General features: G+C 35.9%; 1 long non-coding RNA gene across 1 annotated transcript in view; it reads left to right on the top strand.

Moving 5' to 3' along the window:
- The window catches only part of LOC135321691 (uncharacterized), a 173,086-nt gene that overhangs the window by 2,998 nt on the left and 148,839 nt on the right, over positions 1–21,249 (top strand). Inside the window, exon 3 of the long non-coding RNA XR_010381670.1 lies at positions 16,318–16,421. This is a non-coding gene — a long non-coding RNA (uncharacterized LOC135321691). The remainder of the gene's footprint in view (positions 1–16,317; positions 16,422–21,249) is intronic.

Raw genomic sequence — 21,249 nt, 5'->3', positions numbered from 1 at the left:
GCCATTTGCAGCAACATGGATGCTCCTGGAGAATGTCATTCTAAGTGAAGTAAGCCAGAAAGAGAGAGAAAAATACCATATGAGATTGCTCATATGTGGACTCTAACCCCCCCCCCCAAACAAACAAACAAACAAAGCATAAATAGAAAACAGAAATAGACTCATAGACATAGAGTACAAACTTGTGGTTGCCAAGGGAGTGGGGGGTGGGAAGAGATAGACTGGGATTTCAAAATTGTAGAATAGATAAACAAGATTATACTGTATAGCACAGGGAAATATATACAAGATCTTATGGTAGCTCACAGAGAAAAAAAATGTGACAATGAATAGATATCTGTTCATGTATAATTGAAAAATTGTGCTCTACACTGGAATTTGACACAACATTGTAAAATGATTATAAATCAATAAAAAATGTTAAAAAAAAAACATTGTAAGGGGGAATAGAGAAATTTTCTACAGGTTCTATGACAAGTTAATATTAGCTGCCTGTCTAATAGTTAGTTTCCCTTTCTTAGAGTTTCCAGATTTAGCAAATACAAATATAGGATATCTAGTTAAATTTGATTTTCAGGTAAACAATGAATAATTTTTTTAGTATAAGTATGTCCCACATTTTGTATGGGGCTTACTTTTATTAAAAATTTATTTATGTTTGTCTGGAATTCAAATTTAACTAGATGTCTGCTATTTTTTCCCCTCTAATTGTATATTAAAACATTTTTTTAAGACCCTATTTTTTTAGAGTAGGTTTGTAATAAAATTGAGAGGCTAGTACAGGGACTTCCCATATACCTCCTCCTCCCATACATGCATAGCCTCCACCAATATCATTATCATTCACCAGAATGGTACATTTTTTACCAAGGATGAACCTACAAGGACACATAATCACCCTTGGTCGATAGTTTATCTTAGGATTCATTTCTGGTGTTGTACATTCTGTGGGTTTGGACAAAAATATAATGACATATATCCATCATTAAAATATCATACAGGGTATTTTCACTGCCCCCCAAATTGTCTGTGTTCTATGTATTCACCAGTCCACCTGCCCCCACCTCCCATAAGCAACCACTGATCCAAAAAATGTCCAGTATTTTATCTTGAAACATTACCTCTTCTTTTTTTTCAATTTTTTGAAGAAAAATTTTATTGAAGTATAGTCAATTACAAAGTGTCAATTTGTGGTGTACAGCATAATATTTCACTCATACATATACATACATATATTTGTTTCCATATTCTGTTTCATAAGGTTACTATAGATATTGAATATAGTTCCCTGTGCTATACAGAAGAAATTTGTTTTTTAATCAATTTTTGTATATAGTAGTTAATATTTATAAATCTTGAACTCCCAATTTATCCTGTCCTACCCCCTTTCCCACCAGTAACCATAAGATTGTTTACTATGTCTGTGAGTCTGTTTCTGTTTTGTAGATGAGTTTATTAGTCGCTTCTTTTCCTTTTTTTAGATTCCTCATATGAGTGCTATCATATGGTATTTCTCTTTCTCTTTCTGGCGTTCTTCACTTAGAATGACAATCTCCAGGTCCATCTATATTGCTGCAAATGGCATTGTTTTATTCTTTTTTATGGCTGAGTAGTATTCCATTGTATAAATAGACCAAAACTTCTTTATCCAGTCATCTGTCGATGGACATTTAGGTTATTTCCATGTCTTGCCTATTGTATATAGTGCTGCTATGAACATTGGGGTTCAAAACATTTCCTCTTCTTACTAGCAAATGTTTTTTGGGAGAGTGGGTGCATCTTGCCCAATCTAAAATAGTGTTCCCCACCCCCAGCTCGTCTGTTTGTTGGACACACAGTTGTGGCCAACAAAATAAAAATGAAAGTCAAATGATTGGCATTTTCATTTTTGCTCTTTGATTTTTGTGCTTTCTTATTTCTTATGTCCAAACAAAAATACAGTGTCTAGAGGAGGTGAGGCCATCTTGGGACTATGAGAATGAGAGGCACATTTTAAATGAGGCAGAGCAGGAGAGAAAAAAGAGCCCGGTTTCCTCATGAGACCTTTGAGTTGATGCAGCAACCCTAAGTGGCCTGCTTTAGAATTTCCTACAGCCATTGTCATTGTGATTCTGTTACACAAAACTATATAGAAACCTAAAAATTATGGATTTCTGTGTGTCCTTTGAAATCGAGGAATACCTTGGTTCATTTCTGCAACATATACCTCTTTTATCCTCTTTTTGTCTGTGAAAAACAGTCCTTTCTGCTTTTTGATTCCTGAGTGAGTTGGGAGATAGAATTGCCTCTAAGCCAGTCTTGAGGAAATGATAGGGCTTTTTCTGTTCTTTTTCTGTTCTTTTTTCTTCTTCCTTTCTTTCTTGTATTCTGTGTACTTGTGTACACATATATTTGCTGCAGTACAGTGAATTTTGTCAACTACCCAAATAGGAGGATGGTTGACACTATATAACGACAATGGAAGCCAAAAAAAAAATGATTCCCTTTGTTTCTGCCCCAAACTGTATCTTTAGATTTTGTTGCCAACTTTATTGCTCTTTATCAGGACAAGTAAATTAAAGAAACAAGAACACAGTAGCTACTTTTCCAAGAGATAAAGTATAGAAATAGACATCACCTAATTCAGCAGGATTTGGTAGGCCAAGAGGCTGTACTTGGAACAAATCAGGGAAAGAAGTATTGTTAATTATTTCCAATAAATCAAGTAGTGGCTATGAGTAAATTAGGTACTTGAATGGCATGGGCAAGTGTGAAAAAACACAGGTACAGGTATTGCTCTATCAAAAAAAAAATCATGTAACTGTCTCATAAGAGCCTATGGGGTTTATATTTATCAGACACAAAATTAATTGAGCGAAACTTCAAAGGTACACGAAGAATCAAAATCCCTTTAAAGTGTTTATCATCCACACATCCCTGGCCCTCTGTTCACTTAAAAGGAATCTGTGAGTCCCAAGAGTTATTCATAGCAAGTTGAGGACTATGTCTCCTCCTGTGAGAACAATGAACAGGTCAAGGGCACAGTGTTTAATTCCTATATTACCCAGTAAAGAAAGCTGAATAGCTCATATCTTTGTTTTTATTATAATCAAACTGACCAGCTTTTCTAAACCTTGATTTATCAGGATAAAAAATAAAGATGGTCATAAATACAATCCATTTCTGAGGGGTGTTGAAATAATTAACAAGAAAAAAGTTCTTTGTATGAGAAAACAGATGTTGTAACATATCAATTGTTTCATATTGTTTTTCAGGATATAGGAAACATATTTCTTTAGTGAATAAAACTATATTTGACAATAGTAAGTAGGTATACAAGTTCCACTACTGAAAGGAGATGCAAAAGATAAGAATGTTTTAAAAGCAATTTGTTTTTTAGACAATACATATGTTGACCATTATTTTACTTATTAATTATACTATTATATATATACATATATAGCTTATGAAATTTTAGAGAATCCAAACTCTAGGACATGAAGATAACTATTTTTTTCACATGTTGATAGAATTACCTTAACATTTTAGATTATAATTGTATATAGTTAGTTTAAAGTATATGGAAAAAACTATACTTTATACTTAACACAATGATATCTACTGTGCATTTCTGTTGTTACTTTATTTTAATTTTTTCCAGTTTTTTTGAGAAATGATTGATATATATCACCATATAGATTTAAGGCATGATAGTTTGATTTATGTATATTGTAAAATGATTACCACAGTAGGTTCAGCTAACATCTGGCTTCTCATAAGGATACAATAAAAAGGAAAGAAAGAAAAGAGGGGAAAAAAAAATCTCCTTGTAATGAGAACTCTTAGGATTAACTCTCTTAACAGTTTCCCACGTATCATACAGCGGTGTTAGCTATAGCCATCATGCTGTACATTACACTCCTGGTACTTACTTATCTTATAACTGGAAGTTTGTACATTTCACCAACCTCCCCCTCCTCCTGACACCAGCAACCACTGTTCTACTCTCTGGTTCTGTGAGTTCAGCTTGTTTTAGATCCCACATATGAGTGAGATCACACAGTATTTGTCTTTCTCTGTTGGACTTAATTCTCTTAGCATAATGCCTTTGAGGTCCACCTATGCTGTCATATAATGGTAGGATTTCCTTGGTTTTTTTCATGGCTGACTAGTATTCCATTGTATGCATACACTACATCTTCTTTATCCATTTATCTAGTGATGGACACGGGTTGTTTCCATGTGTTGGCTATTGTAAATAATGCTGCTATGAATATAGGGGTGCAGATACCTTTTGAGTTAGTGTTTTCATGTCCTTTTGATATATTCCCAGAACTGGAATTGCTAAATCATCTGACATTCTGTTTTTTAATTTTTTGAGGCTCCTACACACTGATTTCCATAGTGGCTATACTGATTTACAATCTCACCAACAGTGTACATGGGTTCCCTTTTCTCCATATCCTCACCAGCATTTATTATTTCTTGTCTTTTTAGTGATGGCCATTCCAACAGGCATGAGATAACATCTCATTGTGTTTTTTTCTTAATTTTAATTTTATTTTTTTGGGGGGGATAATTAGGTTATTTATTTATTTATTTTTAGAGGAGGTACTGAGGATTGAACTCAGGACCTTCTGCATGTTAAGCATGCCCTCTACCACTTAAGCTATATCCTCCCTGCTCTCATTGTGGTTTTTAATTTTCATTTCCCTAATGAATGGTGATGTTGAGCATCTTTGCATGTACCTGTTGGTTTTTCATATATCTTATTTGGAGAAATGTCTGTTCAGGACCTTTGCTCATTTTTCAATTGGGTTGTTTTGTTTTTGTTGTTTGTTCTTTTTTTGCTATTGAGTTGAATGAGTTCTTTACATATTTTGGATATTAACCCATTATAAGATGTATAGTTTGTAAATATTTTTTCCCATTCTTTAGGTTGTCTTTCCATTTTGTTTATTGTTTCTTTTGCTGTGCAGAAAGAAGCTTTTCAGTTTGGTGTAGTGCCATTTGTTTATTTTTAATTTTGTTACTTGTGTTTTAAATATGGTATCAAAATTCATTACCAAGACCCATGTCAAGGAGCTTTATTACTATGTTTTCTTCTGGGAGTTTCATGGTTTCAGGTGTTACATTTCAGTCTTTAAACCATTTCAAGTTAATTTTTGTGAGTGGTGTAAGATGGATTCAGTTTCATTCTTTTACATGTGACTATACAATTATCCCAGCACCATTTGTTGAAGAGAATGTCTTTTTTTCCATTGAGTATTCTTGGCTTCCTTGTCATGTACTTGTTGACTGTGTATGCTTGGGTTTACTTTTGCCCTCTTCATTCTGTTCTGTTGGCCTATTTGTTTTTATGCCACTACCATAATGTTTTAAATCTAGCTTTACAGTATAGCTTGAAATCAGGAAGTTTGATGCCTTCAGCTTTGACTGTTTTCTCAGGATTTCTTTAGTTACTCTGGGTCTTCTGTTGTTCCATATAAAAATTTTAGGAGGCTCTTTTTGTTTGTTTGTTTGTTTTAATTAATACTTCTGTAAAAGATGCCATTGAATCCTCATGGAGATTGTGTTGAATTTATAGATGGCTGTTGGTAATTTTGCTATTTTAACAGTATTAATTCTTCCAGTCCATGAACATGGGCTACCTTTTCATCTATTTGTGTCTTCTTCGATTTCTTTCATCAATGCCTTGTAGTTTGCAGAGTAGAGATCTTTCACCTTCTTAGTTAAATTTATTTGTAAATATTTTACTGCTTTTGATGCTATTGTAAATCATATCAATTTCTTTATGTCTTTTTCAGAAAATATTTTGTTAGTGCAGAGAAACACTACTAATTTTTTATATGTTAATTTTTTATCCTGCAACTTTCCTGAATCATTTACTGGTCATGCTGAATGATCCTTATAATGTACAGCTGAATTCAGTTTGCTAGCATTTACTGTTATTTTAAATAGTATTTTTAAATAGTTTGAATAATACCTGTTCTTGTGTAAATTCCTTTTATATAGGAAAAGAGAGATTCTTATTTTAAGAGTTTGACTAGTAGCCCAGGTGCTGCTGTGCTATATGCATAACTAGAAAATATTTTGAAAATATTCTTATACTAGACTTTAAAGTCTAAGAAAATGTAAGGATATCTGATATAAAGCAAAGATTGATATTCCCTATATTCTTTTAAAATTTTATGTGTTACTTACTTACTTGTTTATAGATAAAAATAGGGGAAAGTTAAGAATAAAAAATTCCTAAAAGGAAGGATAAGGGATGTAAAACTGCCCTGGTACTTCTTTTTGTCACCTCATATTTAGTCTAGTTTCTGAACCTCAGAGCAACTCCTTAGGGCTATGGCAGGGAACGGCATCTGTACCTCTATCAAACCATTTCATCAGATTAAGCAGTACCAGCTAATGCTAAAGGATCTTCACAAACCAATCTGTCAGCCATTTGGGGTCATCGAGACAAAGGGGTCATGTTGGAATTTTCTTCCCTTTTCTGAGCACCAGAATTTATTCTAATATAGCTGGCTTAATTCTTTTTTCTCTGTCTAAGGGCTTTCCTAGACATTAATTTTAATCTGATTTTCCCTGTATCTAAATGTGAAGGTGGTCCACAATGTAATTGCTGTCTAAGATTATTCAACATGAGAATAACATTCAGAAAGAGTGTTAGCTCATGTTCATTTTAAAACACTGAAGCGCCTTGAATACCAAGTTATGGATATATTTGAGAATAATTTGAAAGTTGAAACCCTAGTTGGCAGCTACTCAAAAAGGTTAGTTAATTAGAAAACTATAATTCCTCAGCATTCTAAAAATTGGAATTTTTATGATAATAATCAATACTTAACACAATTCAATTTTGTTCAGAAATTGAGTAATATCTTTTCATAAATTTAACTAATCAGTTCCAACTAAAACAGTCTAGATTACCTTGGATATGCCCAGAAGTCCATGCCAGCCAGGTCACTGATATCGTAACACCCCTTCTGTGTCTGTCTCCCAACTTTGCCTAACTCCTTAGTCTTTCTACTGTGTCCCATGTGACTTTCTACAAAAGGAAAATCCGCTTTATGCTTATTCATATTTTCTTTACTTGCCTTACAAGGTGTTAGAATCCTGTCATTTTCTTCGAATCCACTGGTTACTCTTTGTGATCTTTTTCACTGCCCATCTTGCTTTCCCCAACCTCTACATACTGGAGTGTTTTCTCTTCCCCAGGTGTTCTTCCTAGGTGAGCTCTTCCAATCTCATGGCTTTAAATGACATTTAATGCCGATAAATCCTTTGTCTGATCTCCTTATCTGACCTTTCTTTTGAGTCCCAGACTACTGAGTATATTTGTTTACTCCTTACTTCTACTTTGGCATCCAATTGACTTCTGAAATTAATATATGTAAAATAGGATATGTAAAAAAAAAAATCTTTTTTTTTCTTTCTAATCCAACCCAGGAGCTAGTGTTTTGACTCTACCTTTAAACTATGTTCTGATTGCCACACATTCCAACATTATCAGCTCACTTCAGGCACTGCAGTTTCTCACCTGGACTGGACTATTGCAGAACCTACCTAACCGGTCACCCTACTTCCTACTTCCGTATTTGCCCACCTACAATGTGTTCTTCATATGCAAGTTTTAGTCTATTTATAATGTAAATCAAGTCATTTTAGTCTCCTTATCAATGCTTTCGAAAGGCTTCCCATGATATTCAGGATAAAAGCTAAAGTATTTGCAATGATCTGGGAGACCATACTTGGACAAGACATTGACTAATATCTTACCCTCGACCGCTGGGCTTTAGCGTGCCCTTGGTTTCTTGCTGCCTTAAGCAGGTCAAGGTTTGCCTGTATCTGGATCTTTGCAGTGCCTTACCTCCTGCCCGGCTCACTCTTTTCCAAAGACATCTCATGTCTGTCCCCTTCACATCATTCAAATTGCTTTCAGATGTCACCTTACTGAGAGGTCTTTTCTCTACAACTTTTGTCCCCTTCCTACCCTGCTGAAATAATGATTCTTTAAAAATGTGATACTTCTCTACCGACAATCTTATGATTTATTTATTAAATAAGAGTGGCACCTAATTTATCTTTTTCACATATAGATAGCACCTGGTACATAATAATAGTCAATGAGTGTTTAATGAACAAATGAATCTATTAACACTGGTTTTGTAATTTTTAATGCATGAAATTGCTAGAAATTTCTTCTCAGAATGTTATATTGTAGACATTTTGAAACTGCATATTTAACTTGCGTAGTTCTTTATTCTCTCTTCAGAGATGTAGTGAGAATATGTTTGTGAGCTTTGTTGTGGAAAGAGGCCCAAGCCACACGCCAGCATTCTTGCTTTGTTCAGGTTTTTTTACCTTTCTAAAAATCTGCTATCTCATTTTCCATTTTAGAAACAGGGGCAATACTTCCTATCTCATTGAGATAAAATATGGGTAGATAACATATTTAAAGGTGTCTGTTATAGAAGCCAGCACGTGTTGAGTTCTCATTACATGACAGCCATTCTTACCATCACCCTATGCCATGCACAGCCTTCACACACGTTGCACTGTTTTTTTAAGCAATGAATAAACCTGGACATGTGATGGGTATGTGATAAAGTAAAAATAGGCCAGATCAGAGGTCTGAAGGCCTGGCCTCTCGGACAAGCTCTGTCACTTACTAGCTTTACTAAGGGGTTAATAGTGTACCAATCTCTCCGGTCCTTAGCATCTTCATATAAAAAATGAGGGGCATGGGGTGGGCATTGAGGGTGGAGAAGAACTGTATTATTTAAAATTTCCTAGGTCCCATTACACCCTAGGTCCTACAATTCTGTGTGTGTGTAAAGCTGTTTTCCAGCCTCAAAAGAAATTGCTGAGAGTTTCATTGGCAAAGTTCATGTTTCAAAATGAAGATTTCTCAATGCAGTTTTTATTTCTTCATCATTTATGGGGTGGTTGAGAAAAGAGCATGGGATTGGAGCCACTGGTAAAAAGAAACTGATATTTTGAGAGTATTACCTGTGCATATTTCTGGCTTCTAGTTTACCCAAGATGTCAACCATAAGCCAGTATTGAAAGCAAAAGTGATTTGCCAGTCTCGTAAGGCTTGATTTTTGGAAAAGAAGGCCAAATGTGATCTCTGTACATAAAGGCGATCATTTTCGTTACTAGTTATATGTTCACAGATAGGTCAAAGTAGTCTTTTTCATTTGGTATTAACTAAGTCTGTCAGGGTATTTCCCACAATTTAACTGAACTCCGACATTCTCCCCACATCAGTTGTGGTACACGCAATGATGGCCTCCCAATGTTGTCCATGTCCTAATTCTTAGAATCTGTGAATATGATATCTGGCAGGGAAAAGGGAACTTTGCAGATGTGGATGTGATTAAGTTAAGGATCTTGAAATAAAGAAATTATTCTGGGTTATCTGGTTGGGCCAAATATAATCAGAGGATCCTTATAAGTGGGAGGCAGGAGGTCACAAAGAGAGAAGATGCTTTGAGGATAGAAGAGTAGGGGTCACAAGCCACGGAAGGTAGGTGGCTTCTAGAAGCCAGAAAAAGCAAAGAGACAGATTATTTCCTAGAGATTCCAGAAGAACTATAACCCTGTGTACTTACTTTGTCCTTCTGACTTCTACAACTATAAAATAATAATTGTTGTTTTAAGCTGTTCAGTTTGTGATACTTTGTTATAGCAGCAATAGGCAACCAATACATTTACATTGTAAAATTGACTGTATAAGGGAGTTTTCACTAGAAAATCTTTCTACTAAGTTCATAATTGGTAGGTCAAGTTAACAGCTTAAAAAATTTTCAAAAATGTAATCCTCTAAAAATGCTAGCGTATGTAACAAGTCACCAGTAGCTATATTTAACAGTAGGGAAATCAACTAGAGTAATTTCTTATTGTGAATTATCCAAGTTTTCTTTTAAATTAATTAAATTTTTATTGTGGGTAAGAGCATATCACGTGAGATCTACTCTCCTATTTTTAAGTGTACAAAGCACTATTGCTAACTAGAAGTACCATATTGGACAGCAGATCTCTAGAAATTACTCATCGTGCTTAACTGAAACTTTATGCCCTTTGATCAGCTGTTCCCCATTTCCCCCTCACCCCAGGCCCTGGCAACCACCAGTCTGCTTTCTGTGTCTACAAGTTCGACTATTCCATTTATACTGCTAATATAAGTGGAATCATGCAGTGGTTGTCCTTCTGTGAATGGCTTGTTACACTTACCATAATGTCTTCAGTGTTCACCATATTGTTGCACATTGCTGGATTTCCTTCTTTTTCATGGTTGAATAATGAACCTGCCTTTTTCAGGGGTGATTATTTTTGGATAGAGATTCCAGATACTATATAGTAGATTACCGAGATAGCGGGCCCTCACATAGGAGTCTCCTCTGATGTTTTGAATATTTGTCCACCAATTCAAAAGGTTGGACCTAAGAGTCCTCCCCCTGAATGTGTGTTGGACTAACTGACTTGCTCCTGACAAAGAGAATGTTGCACAAATGATGGTATGTGACTTTGAGGACTAGTCCATAACGTACCACCGTCTTCTGTACGCTCACTCTAGGGGAAATTTTTTTGCATGACGTGAGAACACTCGAATAGCCCTATGGAGAGGTCCATGTGGTATGGACCTGAGGCCTCCTAACAATAGCCATGTGGAAGAGCCCCTTGGAAACGGATCCTTCAGCCCCAGTGGGGCCTTGAAATGACTGAAACCCAGGATCTAGGTTATGACTGCAACCTCCTAAGAGAACCCTGAGTAGGAACCACTAAAGTATGACACTCCCACTGACCCTTGGAAAATTGTGAGATAGTAAAGGCTTGTTGTTTTGAGTTAAGATTTAGGGTAATTTGTTAATGCACTAATAGAAAACAAATACACTCTCTTTCATGATATTTTTCCTGAGCTATATAATGTTGTTATTCTTTGTAAACAAAGAAAGCTATCATATTATTGAGGTTTATGTATTTATTTATGTTTAAAAAAACATGACTGAGCCTGCATTATGCTTACTATTCGGAGAAGTGGAAAAGTAAGAAATTACATGCCTTGAAAATTCGTTTGAGAGAGAATCTATTCACTGGAAAGTGACTAATGGAGGTTAAAGGGTAAAAGAGGGAAAAAAAAAAAAGCATTTTCTTCTGCCTCTTTGATTCCCAGTCTGTCCTACTAATTAACATCATTTATTTTCACAATTCACAATCAGGTCATATAATTAGAGAAGGATTAAGCTCTTCTTTCTGGGAGAAGTTGGTTAATTTAAACTGTTTGGAAACCACTTAAAGAAAACCAATGAAAGACTGAGGGGTGGAATCTAGATATAATGTAAAAAGAGTATAAAGTGACCAAAAGCCAGAATAATAACTCTGTACTAGTACCAGTGCTAAATTGTCTCAAATTTAACTCATGGTAGAAAATACTTGTTATTTATATATTTACCTGGGTCTAAGAATGCTTTTTTCATAGCTGCCAGTGTATGAATGGTTCATTATTCACTAATAGGACATCATAATTTATGTCAGATAGTATGATTAGAGTTAACATGACTGAATTATTTAAGTTGTTTTCTTGCTTAGAGTGTCTCATGCTTTACATATTTACTTTTGGGTATTTGAGTATCCACAGGTTTACCACCTAAGAGAGTCCTAGACATTTCTCTCTTGGCAAGTAGAGTGACATAATGTATACTTTGAAAGAGGTAGTAGCAATAGCCTACCACCCCTTGAAATTTACTTGTCATCAGTGTAACTAAATGACATTGTGAAAACACTGTATCTATTCTTACTGTAGGTATCTAGCTGCAGAAATAGATAATCTTCAGTCTTCTGGGTTAATTTTTTTGCATCTGAGTCCTCAAGTAAACAGAAAGGTCTTAAGATAAAAGTCTCTCTGAGGAAAGCCTGACATTGTATGTCTGATCTAGAGGTCAGACTTTCCAACAGAACAGATATTACTCATCGTCCTTCATCTGAACAGTGTGATTCCTCTGGCTATGACAGGGACATGTGACGGGTATGAATATGGACAGCTTCAGTCCAGTCCTGCTGAAATTCTCGCTTCTTTCTCCTTGGGAGTGAGTGCAGATGCACAGGACCCAGTTTCTAATGAGAACTCACCTCCTGGAGGCTGTCTAGCCCTTGCACATCAGTTTACAGCTCCATTTGTAAGCGAATCTTTGAGGGGCCTTCCTTCAACCCCCAATCTGTCTCTGGGCCTCTTCTGTCATTTTATTGTGGATAACAGCTTGATTTATAGTGTGAAAGAAAAAGAAGATGAGGGCTCTGTTTTGTTGTTGCCACTTCAGGCAGACACAGTTGCTGCACTTCCGAAGTGGAGTGACAGGTTTGGGAGGGGACCGAAAAGCTAGGGGAACATTCCCAGCATAGGAAATGCATGAGAAACAAAGAATCCAGCTGACCATCGAGACACTGTGAACGCCAGGTCGCACGGAGTCTCTGCATCACTCTCTTGAGAGACCCTAGGCAACAGCTGTTTCCTCTAATTCATTTATATCGTGGCTGGGAGCTGAGGCTGAAGCTTATTACTCTAGTTCCCCTTATTCAGACCTACCTGATGTTCCATCGCCTCTCTGAGCGTCTTCCTGGAATGGAAGAAAATAAACCTCATTTTAGTGAAAGCACAGCAGATTCACTGCTGCTTATTAGTCCTTCTGTTTATCTAACTTTCCTTACTTAAAACAAAGGACTGCAGTAGATCACCATCGTTTTCTCTTGGAAATGAAATGGAAAGAAATGTGTGAATGCCTATCTTTGCTGGAATTTATGCATTAATTATATTTGACCAAAATATTAAGAGCTAAATGCATATTTTTATCAAGTTTTACATGCTCTTTGCTAATGTCCTTACTTGGGGAACTTTTCTACTTAAAACTTCTTTGACTTTCTCCCTCTTTGGTGAAAAATAAGTTCCCCCTTTACGTTTGACCCACCTGCCACCATGGGTTCGCATCTAGAGGACACACGTCAAACAATATTTGAAGAAGGAAACAAATAGGAGGTCTCAGAGTTGGAGCAAGATGTTGGAAGTATCCCTTGTGACAGCAAGATAACTGAGCAAATACAGATATTTTAACTTAAAAATAAATAAATTAAGAAAACCCCCAAACCAATGGATTCTTTTATTTATTTATTTTTACTGCTCTGACCAAATTAGTCTGTAAGAATAATTGAGTCCGGCTCTGTTGCCAATATTTACGTTCTAGAATACAAACCAACCTTCTATGAAAATATTTCATCTGCTATAAGAATTTTGATTGCTGTAGAAAACCCAGTCCAGTTATTAAACAACTTCCTGAACATTCCTCCTAGGATAATACTTAACATAAGTAACTTGCATGGTTCACTACTAACACCCTCTTTTCCCCGTTGCCCCCTCACCCCTCATTTAGATGACATTCTTGGTTTTGTCGTTATCATTGTTGTCATTGTCATTGATGTAGGCGTATTTGTAAGACAAAAGATAGCGAGAATAACCAAAGAGCTGCTAAGATGGAATGAATGCCAGTAGAGCTGGCAGAAGAAATGAAGCTCACAGTTCCCAGCCGCTTGAGCCTGTTTCATTTGAGATAGGGCAGCTGGGCAGGTGAAGGAAGATATGGTAATGATCTAACCATTGTTAATAAATGGATGTTCTTATTTTAATGAAATGCATCAGTAGCCATTAGGGTAAACAGAGTATGGTTCTGTTAGTCTTTGCATTTGCAGTTCCATTGAGAAATTAAACACTGTATTTTACTTCTTATACACCTGGCCTTAGGTGACCTGGCCCACAAAACTTGTTACCCCATCAACTAGAAATCACAGGTCGAGTTCTCTGGGTGGCAGATGCTGGAGTGGAGTTTGGTGTGTAGTTGGGTATTTATTAGGGAGTGTCTTGGGATCAACACCTGCAGAAGAGAGAGGAAGGAAACAGGACTGGGCAGAGGGAGAGATTGCACTGCTATGTGGATCTGAATAGTCTTGACTTATCCTAAGGGGAGGTATGAAATTATAACGTCCTTCAGGATTGTCTTGGTTTGGAACCCAATAGTCTGGTCCTTTTCCCCATGTCTATTGTTGGATGTGAGACCCCCTGAGAAGGGCGAGATCTTATCTAAGGTGGGAGGTGGCTCTCTGCAGCAGAGGCAAACCCTGAAGGGACTGATAGCTGAAGGTGTCTGATGACAGCATATTCAGCAGCTGGGCAATAAGCCATTCCTTGAAGTGAAATATGGGTGGCTGATCTGTGTGTCCATTACACCAGTTCAGGGACTTTCAAAGACTTTTTTTTTTACCATGGTCTACAATAAGAAATATAAGAAACACCTCTTACATTACCACTGAAGCATATGCACACATGCATGCACACACACACATAAAGAAAAAAAAAAAGTTTCACAGAATAATACTTTAATATTTGTCCATTACATATGATGCTCTCTGATAATTTCTATTTCAGTCTATTTTCCTTCAGTCCATCCTGTATTATTCTATTCCCCTTTCACCTTTTAAAATAAAACACATTAATTTGATTTCAAGACTTACTATTAGATTACAAAATAGAATTTGAAAAATGCAGAATTACATTGTTATAGAAATTAACAATTACTGTTGAGTGAAATACTCCAGGTTAAGTAGAAGTGACCTGTGTTCCATGATGTGATTGGATTACATGTCCTGGAAATGAAACCAGAAAAGTGCCACAGCCAAGCCTGGCAGGTCTGTGGGCCCCAAAGAGAGGGTGTGGTTCATCACAAAGCTCTAAATCCTGGAATGCCTTGTTCCAGGTGGACTGTCATTTCTGATTACTTGTTCTAACGGTACAAGCTCCAGGCAAGATTTTCAAAGAAGGATGTTAATTACTAGGGGAAGAAACAGTAACTGTCAGTGAGAACTATGATTTCCATTTACTCGTAGAGTTTTAGGATGAGGTCAGGTATAAACACTTTAGTTTTTCTTGACAGTGATGCTTGTGATCTGTTTTGTGTTGCAACTTTCAAAAGAGCGGAATTACTGGAAGAAACATTTGGTGTCATACTATTGAATATTGAGTTTTGAAATATAGAGGGTAAATTAAAATGAACAAAAACACTCCATTTTTAGACAAATATGAAAAAGATCATGAACACAGTGAGATAGAATTCAGGAAGATGACAGACCAAAATGTTTTCTCTTTGGACCAATCGCAAAAACAACAAACAAAAAATGTTTCTTTTTCCTTGGAACTGAAGCCATGTGTTCAGAGCCCTTGGAACTGAAGCCATTTGCACTGGAACAAAGTAGAAATATCATTACATGCATTTAAAATTTAAGGTAGCTGAATAAATATGATTCTACTTGGAGAAGTATAAAAGCAATGATATAGTAAGAAAGAAAACTAAAGGTATCTATTATTTTTCATGTCTTGTGCTAGGAAATCTGAGATTTGCTATCATATTTAGTCATTGGCGAACTTGATGGATACTAAAGAAATTGAGGCTCAGATGGAAGTGACTTAGCCAGGTTAACAGATTTAGCACTAGAGTATAGGTTTGGCTCCATTCTTTTTATTACTTCAAAGTCATATATATGTTTGATTTTCTAACTTTTAAAAAGCTACAGAGTAAGTCTACATTAAAATCAGGTATCTATTTATGTGTCAAAATATAAGTGGAAAACTGGTTCATCAATTCTCTATCACATTTCCATATTTTACATTACTGCTGCATGTGAGATGAATGTATTATAAACTTAAAAAGTCATTTATTACTGTTGCAAGTCTTTGGAAATTTCTCACATGTATCTGTATCATATTTCAGTTAGCTGTTAAAAAATGCAGAAGCCAGCTTTAAGTAAGCCAAAGTAGTAAGTATGCATATCCACAGAAGAAGCGTTGAGATTAAAGTCAAGCAAAGGTTCGAAAACCAATGGAAAGAACATGTTTTATAGATATATTTTACATCAATTACATGAACTATATGTAATAGTGATATACACACACACACACACACACACACACACACACATACACACATATACATACACATACCAAAGTGTGACTATTCTCAAGCAATATCACATCTAAAAAGTGTAGTATTGTTTTTTAAAGAGAACATCAGACTATCTTTGATGGAAGGGTATATCCACACATGAACTTATGTTCACTTCAGATGTTACTGGTATATTAACAATAGTAGTTCTACAAAAAGGGAAAAAAAGAGGTTGATAAAGGACAGACTTTAAAAAGCCACTATTAGCCCAGTTACCTCAAAATAGTACAAAAAATTAAGTGGTTGACCTCATTTAGTAGCTCACCTCACATCATTTTATTCTCAGGAAATTAGCTCTGAAGAGTGTTGGAGGACAAATTTAACTTCAGCATTGGAGATGAAAAATGAACCAGAAAATGTGTTCAGAAGCCGATGAAGACACTAGAAAGGGTAAAATATAATCACATTATCTATCTTAATATTATCCATACAAATGAAATTTCAGAGTTTAAATTTGTTGTGCAATGGCTTTCATATTTCTGTGACCCTGGTTGTGCTGTGGTTTTTGTGTCTCTTGGTCAAGTCATAACACTTTTGGATTTCACCTTTCTTTACCTATAAAATGGGACAGCAGGCTTTTAAAATTTATGTTCTGTGGCACAGTCTTGTTTTTTTCAGGTATATTGCTTATTCATAGGAGTGATTACAAAAAACTATTTGAAGATTTTGTACTTGTGGAACAGGAGATAGCAGTTTTCTTATTTGGGTTCTGCTGGGGTTCATCTGTGTGATCTTGAATAAGTCACTTAAACTCCTCGAGACCCAATGTGTAAACAACAGAATGGATATTCTGATTTGTATTCCTTATTTCTCAGTGGAATCTACTGAGGATAGACAACCTGGAGGTACTTGAGGGGTATAACACATTTCAAATAAAAGGTATTATGACTTTAACAATCTGTTGTTACTACTGAAAAAGACAATCAGTTGTTCTATTAGTCAGTGAATTACCATTTTCATATATGACCATAATTTTAACTCTTAATTTGCCTAAGACATTTGTTAAATAATGATACAAGGAGGAGTATTTATTCTAATGTCTTTTGGGATGAATGTTTAATGATATTAGACAGAATGGAAATCAAAACATTTTGCATCTTCTGGAGAAAAGATGTAGTAGATATTTTGGAATGTGTGTATCCCAAAATAATTATGGAAAACAAAGGCTGATTTAAATTTCGATACCAACTTAAATGGTATTTATGATTATTGTCTTCGCTGGGTAGGTATTGATATATGGAAGTGTGTATTTTGATATTGCTATTTTGAAGTGTCTAGCATGCTCTTTATGAATGCGTCACTCAGAATATTCACATTTGGTCTTCACAAATTGAAGAACGACAAGTCAAATTTTAACATTTGGTCATATTTCCTATTGTGGTTGAGGTGTTGAGGGTAAATGCGCTGTCAGTGAGAGAGAGCAGAGAAAGAGCACCCAGAGCCTGGGGCTGTGCCTGAGCATTGACTATGTTTAAGAAACTGTTGCTAAAAATAAAACCCATGAAAGAAGTGGCCAAGGGGTATTCAGAGAGGAAGGAGGAAAAACAACACAGGGCCGCACAGTTCTAAAGGAGGAGAGAACTTCCACACTTAGGGCTTGGTTGATGTACGACAGAGGAAATTGGAAATCTCTGGGATCCATGAGCCAGAGATGAAGCCACATTGTGAATCTTGGAAGGTCTGAAGGAAATAAATGCAGTATGACATGGGGACCAGGCTGTCGGTGCTTGACAGGAGGTTTCAAGGAGCCAGATGTGAGCAGTTCTCATCAGAGACCTGCTTCTAATTAACTACCTGGATGCAATGGTGGTCATAAGTAGGACTCAGTCCAGAAGGAATGGGACAGGAAGCCAAAGGAGACACTCAGATATGTTTGGGACAGCATGGAAACCCAACAACTGGCTGCAGAGCTGAGGTTGGGGTATGTACAAGGAATGTGACTGACCAGTTACTGGAAGGGGAATATCATGGTAAAAGGGCTAATAACAAAATGGATTTGATGCTCACTCCAGAGTTCTCTGGAGTTTCTTTACATTTCACGTGATTAGGGGCCTGATTGATTTCTGAAGTTTGGATTAGACTTAAACTAACAAGTGGAAATTAATTGTATAGCAGATAGTAGATGCTCAATAAATATTTGCTGAAGAAATGAGTGAATTCTAAGATCTTAGATCTGGAGAATGGAAGTCTTCCACTCCCAGCCAAGCAACTCCAAAGGTATCAATTCACAATAGCATTTCCTAAATGTGTTCCATGAAATACTAATTTCTCAGAATATGTCTTAAGATCAAAGAGTGTTTTGACCAAGTAATTCAGGGAATTGCAGAGTTAAGTAAAATTAATTGCATTTCTGTACTGCAAGACTTCTCAAACTTTTTCTTAGTGTATCTGATGAATCTCTGAGAGATGAGTAGTATGTAAACATTTCCATGTTTACTTGACCACAGAACCCTCTCCTCAACAACCACCTCTCTTTCCCTAAGTTTCCCCTGGACTGGTGTTATGAAGAACGTGCATTAGAAAGTGTTGGAATACAGAGTCATATAAAAATCCATGGATAAAAGATGAGATGGTGGATTTTGGATTTTGGTGATTTTGTGGGGGAAAAGTGTCCTTTTTTTAGGAGTTTTAAATATTTCAAAAGCAAATATTGAATGAACTAGATAATTTTAAATTGTATGTCTAATGTTCATCTCCAAGGATTTCAAGAATCAAGAATCTTTTTTAACTTCCAGTCCACAGTTGGAAGTTGGGTTGGAAAAATTTTGAGAGGATGGGACATTTTTAGAAAATATATATGGGATGAGGAAGATGAGTTAGAGACAGTCATTGCATTGTCCACATATTATCAAAGCTTTATGTACTTTTTTCTGCTTGAATTTCTATGGGGAAAAAGAGTTGTTTGTGTGTGGGGAGCAGTGATTGGGGGTTGTGAGGGAGGTCTGAGAGTACCTACTAGATGGTATTGTCCTTTGCTATGTCTGTCTCCTCCCAGTTAAGGAAGGGCAAGGTGGGCACCTTGATTCAGTTTTGTATTGGCAGCATCTCTCGCCTCATGTGGAATATAGCAGGTGCTTAGTAAATATTTGAACTGAATTGAGCTAAGAGGATCTGAAGAAATGAGTCATGGTTTGTGTTCTTTACAATGCCTGTTTTTTTTTTTTACCAAAATGGCAGGATCATAGCCCCCTCCTCCTCCTTGGATAGGTAATCTAGGGTAAAGGGAGCACTACTTTCTTAAGGGTGATATTTTGTTGACATTGTCATATGGTGTTTTCAAGGTGTTTTGCATCATCTTTCACCAGAGTGGATACCAAAACATGTTCCAAAAACAAAAGTCCATAGGCTGTTCTTTATTTTTATGGGGGGATAAAAGGGGAGGTTGCCATAGGATTACGAAGCTTAAAGTTCTGGGAAAGAAGAAAACTGGCAGAACAACTAAGCAAGAAATTGCAAAAGCCTTTATTTCTAGGGAAGTAGGAGGTTTAGAGCTAATATCAGATGGTTTGATATTCTGATATCTCATCTTTCCCCCAGCTTTTCATGCAGAAGGAAGTTTGACTCATTCTAAATCAGATCTTAGAATAATGTCATCACAACAGTAGCTAATAATTTTCTCATAGCAATGAAACTCCTGGAAAAAAATTCAAAATTGGTTGATAATGTGAATCTTTTATGTGAACTTTGAATCTGGTTGAAGTAATTATATATATTAATTAAAGTAGAGTTGATTTAAAATAGTGTGCTAATTTCAGGTGTCTAGCAAAGTGATTTAGATATATGTACGTATATGTGTATTTTTCAGATTCTTTTCCATTATAAATTATTGCAAGATATTGAATATAGTTCCCTGTGCTCTACAGTAGGACCTTGTTGTTTATCTGTTTTACATATAGTAGTATGTATACGTTAATTCCAAACTCCTAATTTATCACTCCCATGTCCCTTTCCCATTTGGTTACCATAAGTTTGTTTTCTGTGTCTGTGAGTCTCTTTCTGTTTTGTAAATAAGTTCATTTGTATTGTTTTTTAGATTCTACATATGAATGATATAATATTTGTCTTTCTCTGTCTGAGTTACTTCACTCAGTATGATAATCTCTGGGTTCATCCATGTTGCTATAAATGGCATTATTTCATTTTTTATGGCTGAGTAATAATCCACTGTGTATATATACCACATCTTCTTTATCCATTCATCTGTTGATGGACACTTAGGTTGCTTCCATGTCTTGGTTACTGTGAATAGAGCCTCTGTGGATGTTGGGGTGCATGCATCTTTTCAAATTAGTTTTCATCTTTTCTGGATATATACCAAGACGTGGGATTGCTGGATCATTTGGTAGCTCAATTTTTAGTTTTTTAATGAGCCTCCAGACTGGTTCCATATTGGCTGCACCAATTTACATACCCACCAACAGTGTAGAAGATTTCCCTTTTCTCCACACCCTATCCAGCATTTATTATTTGTAGACTTTCTGATGATGGCCATTCTGACTGGTGTGATGCGGTACCTCATTGTAGTTTTGACTTTCATTTCTCTAATGATTAGTGATACTGAGCATCTATTCATGTGCCTATTGGCCATCTGTATGTCTTTGGAGAAATGCCTATTTAGATCTTCTACCTATTTTTTGATTGGGTTATTTGTGTTTTTGATAGTAAGTTGTATGAACTGTTCATGTATTTTGGAAATTACTCTCTTGTTGGTTGCATCATTTGAAAATATTTTCTCCCAGTCTGTAGGTTGTCTTTTTGTTTTGTTCATGATTTCCTTTTCTGGTCAAAAGCTTTTAGGTTTCATTAGGTCCCATTTGTTTATTTTTGCTTTTATTTCTTTTGCCTTGGGAACTTACCTAAGAAAGTATTTCTACGTTTATGTCAGTAAGTTTTGTCTGTGTTCTCTTCTAGGAGTTTTATGGTGTCATGGCTTATATTTAGATCTTTAAACTATTTGAAGTTTAATTTTGTGTATTGTGTGAGGGAGTGTTCTAACTTCATTGATTTATATGAGGCTGTCCAGATTTCCCAACACCACTGTAGAAGAGACTGTCTTTTCTCCATTGTACAGTCTTGCCTCCTTTGTCAAAGATTATTTGCCCATAAGTATGAGGGTTTATTGCTGGGCTGTGCATTGTTCCATTGATCCGTATGTCTGTTTCCGTGCCAATACCATGCTGTTTTGATTATTGTAGTTCTGCAGTATTGTCTGAAATCT

Source organism: Camelus dromedarius, chromosome 7 (genome assembly GCF_036321535.1).
Source record: "Camelus dromedarius isolate mCamDro1 chromosome 7, mCamDro1.pat, whole genome shotgun sequence".
Lineage (NCBI taxonomy): Eukaryota > Metazoa > Chordata > Mammalia > Artiodactyla > Camelidae > Camelus > Camelus dromedarius.
This window is presented reverse-complemented; position numbering and strand designations above follow the sequence as displayed.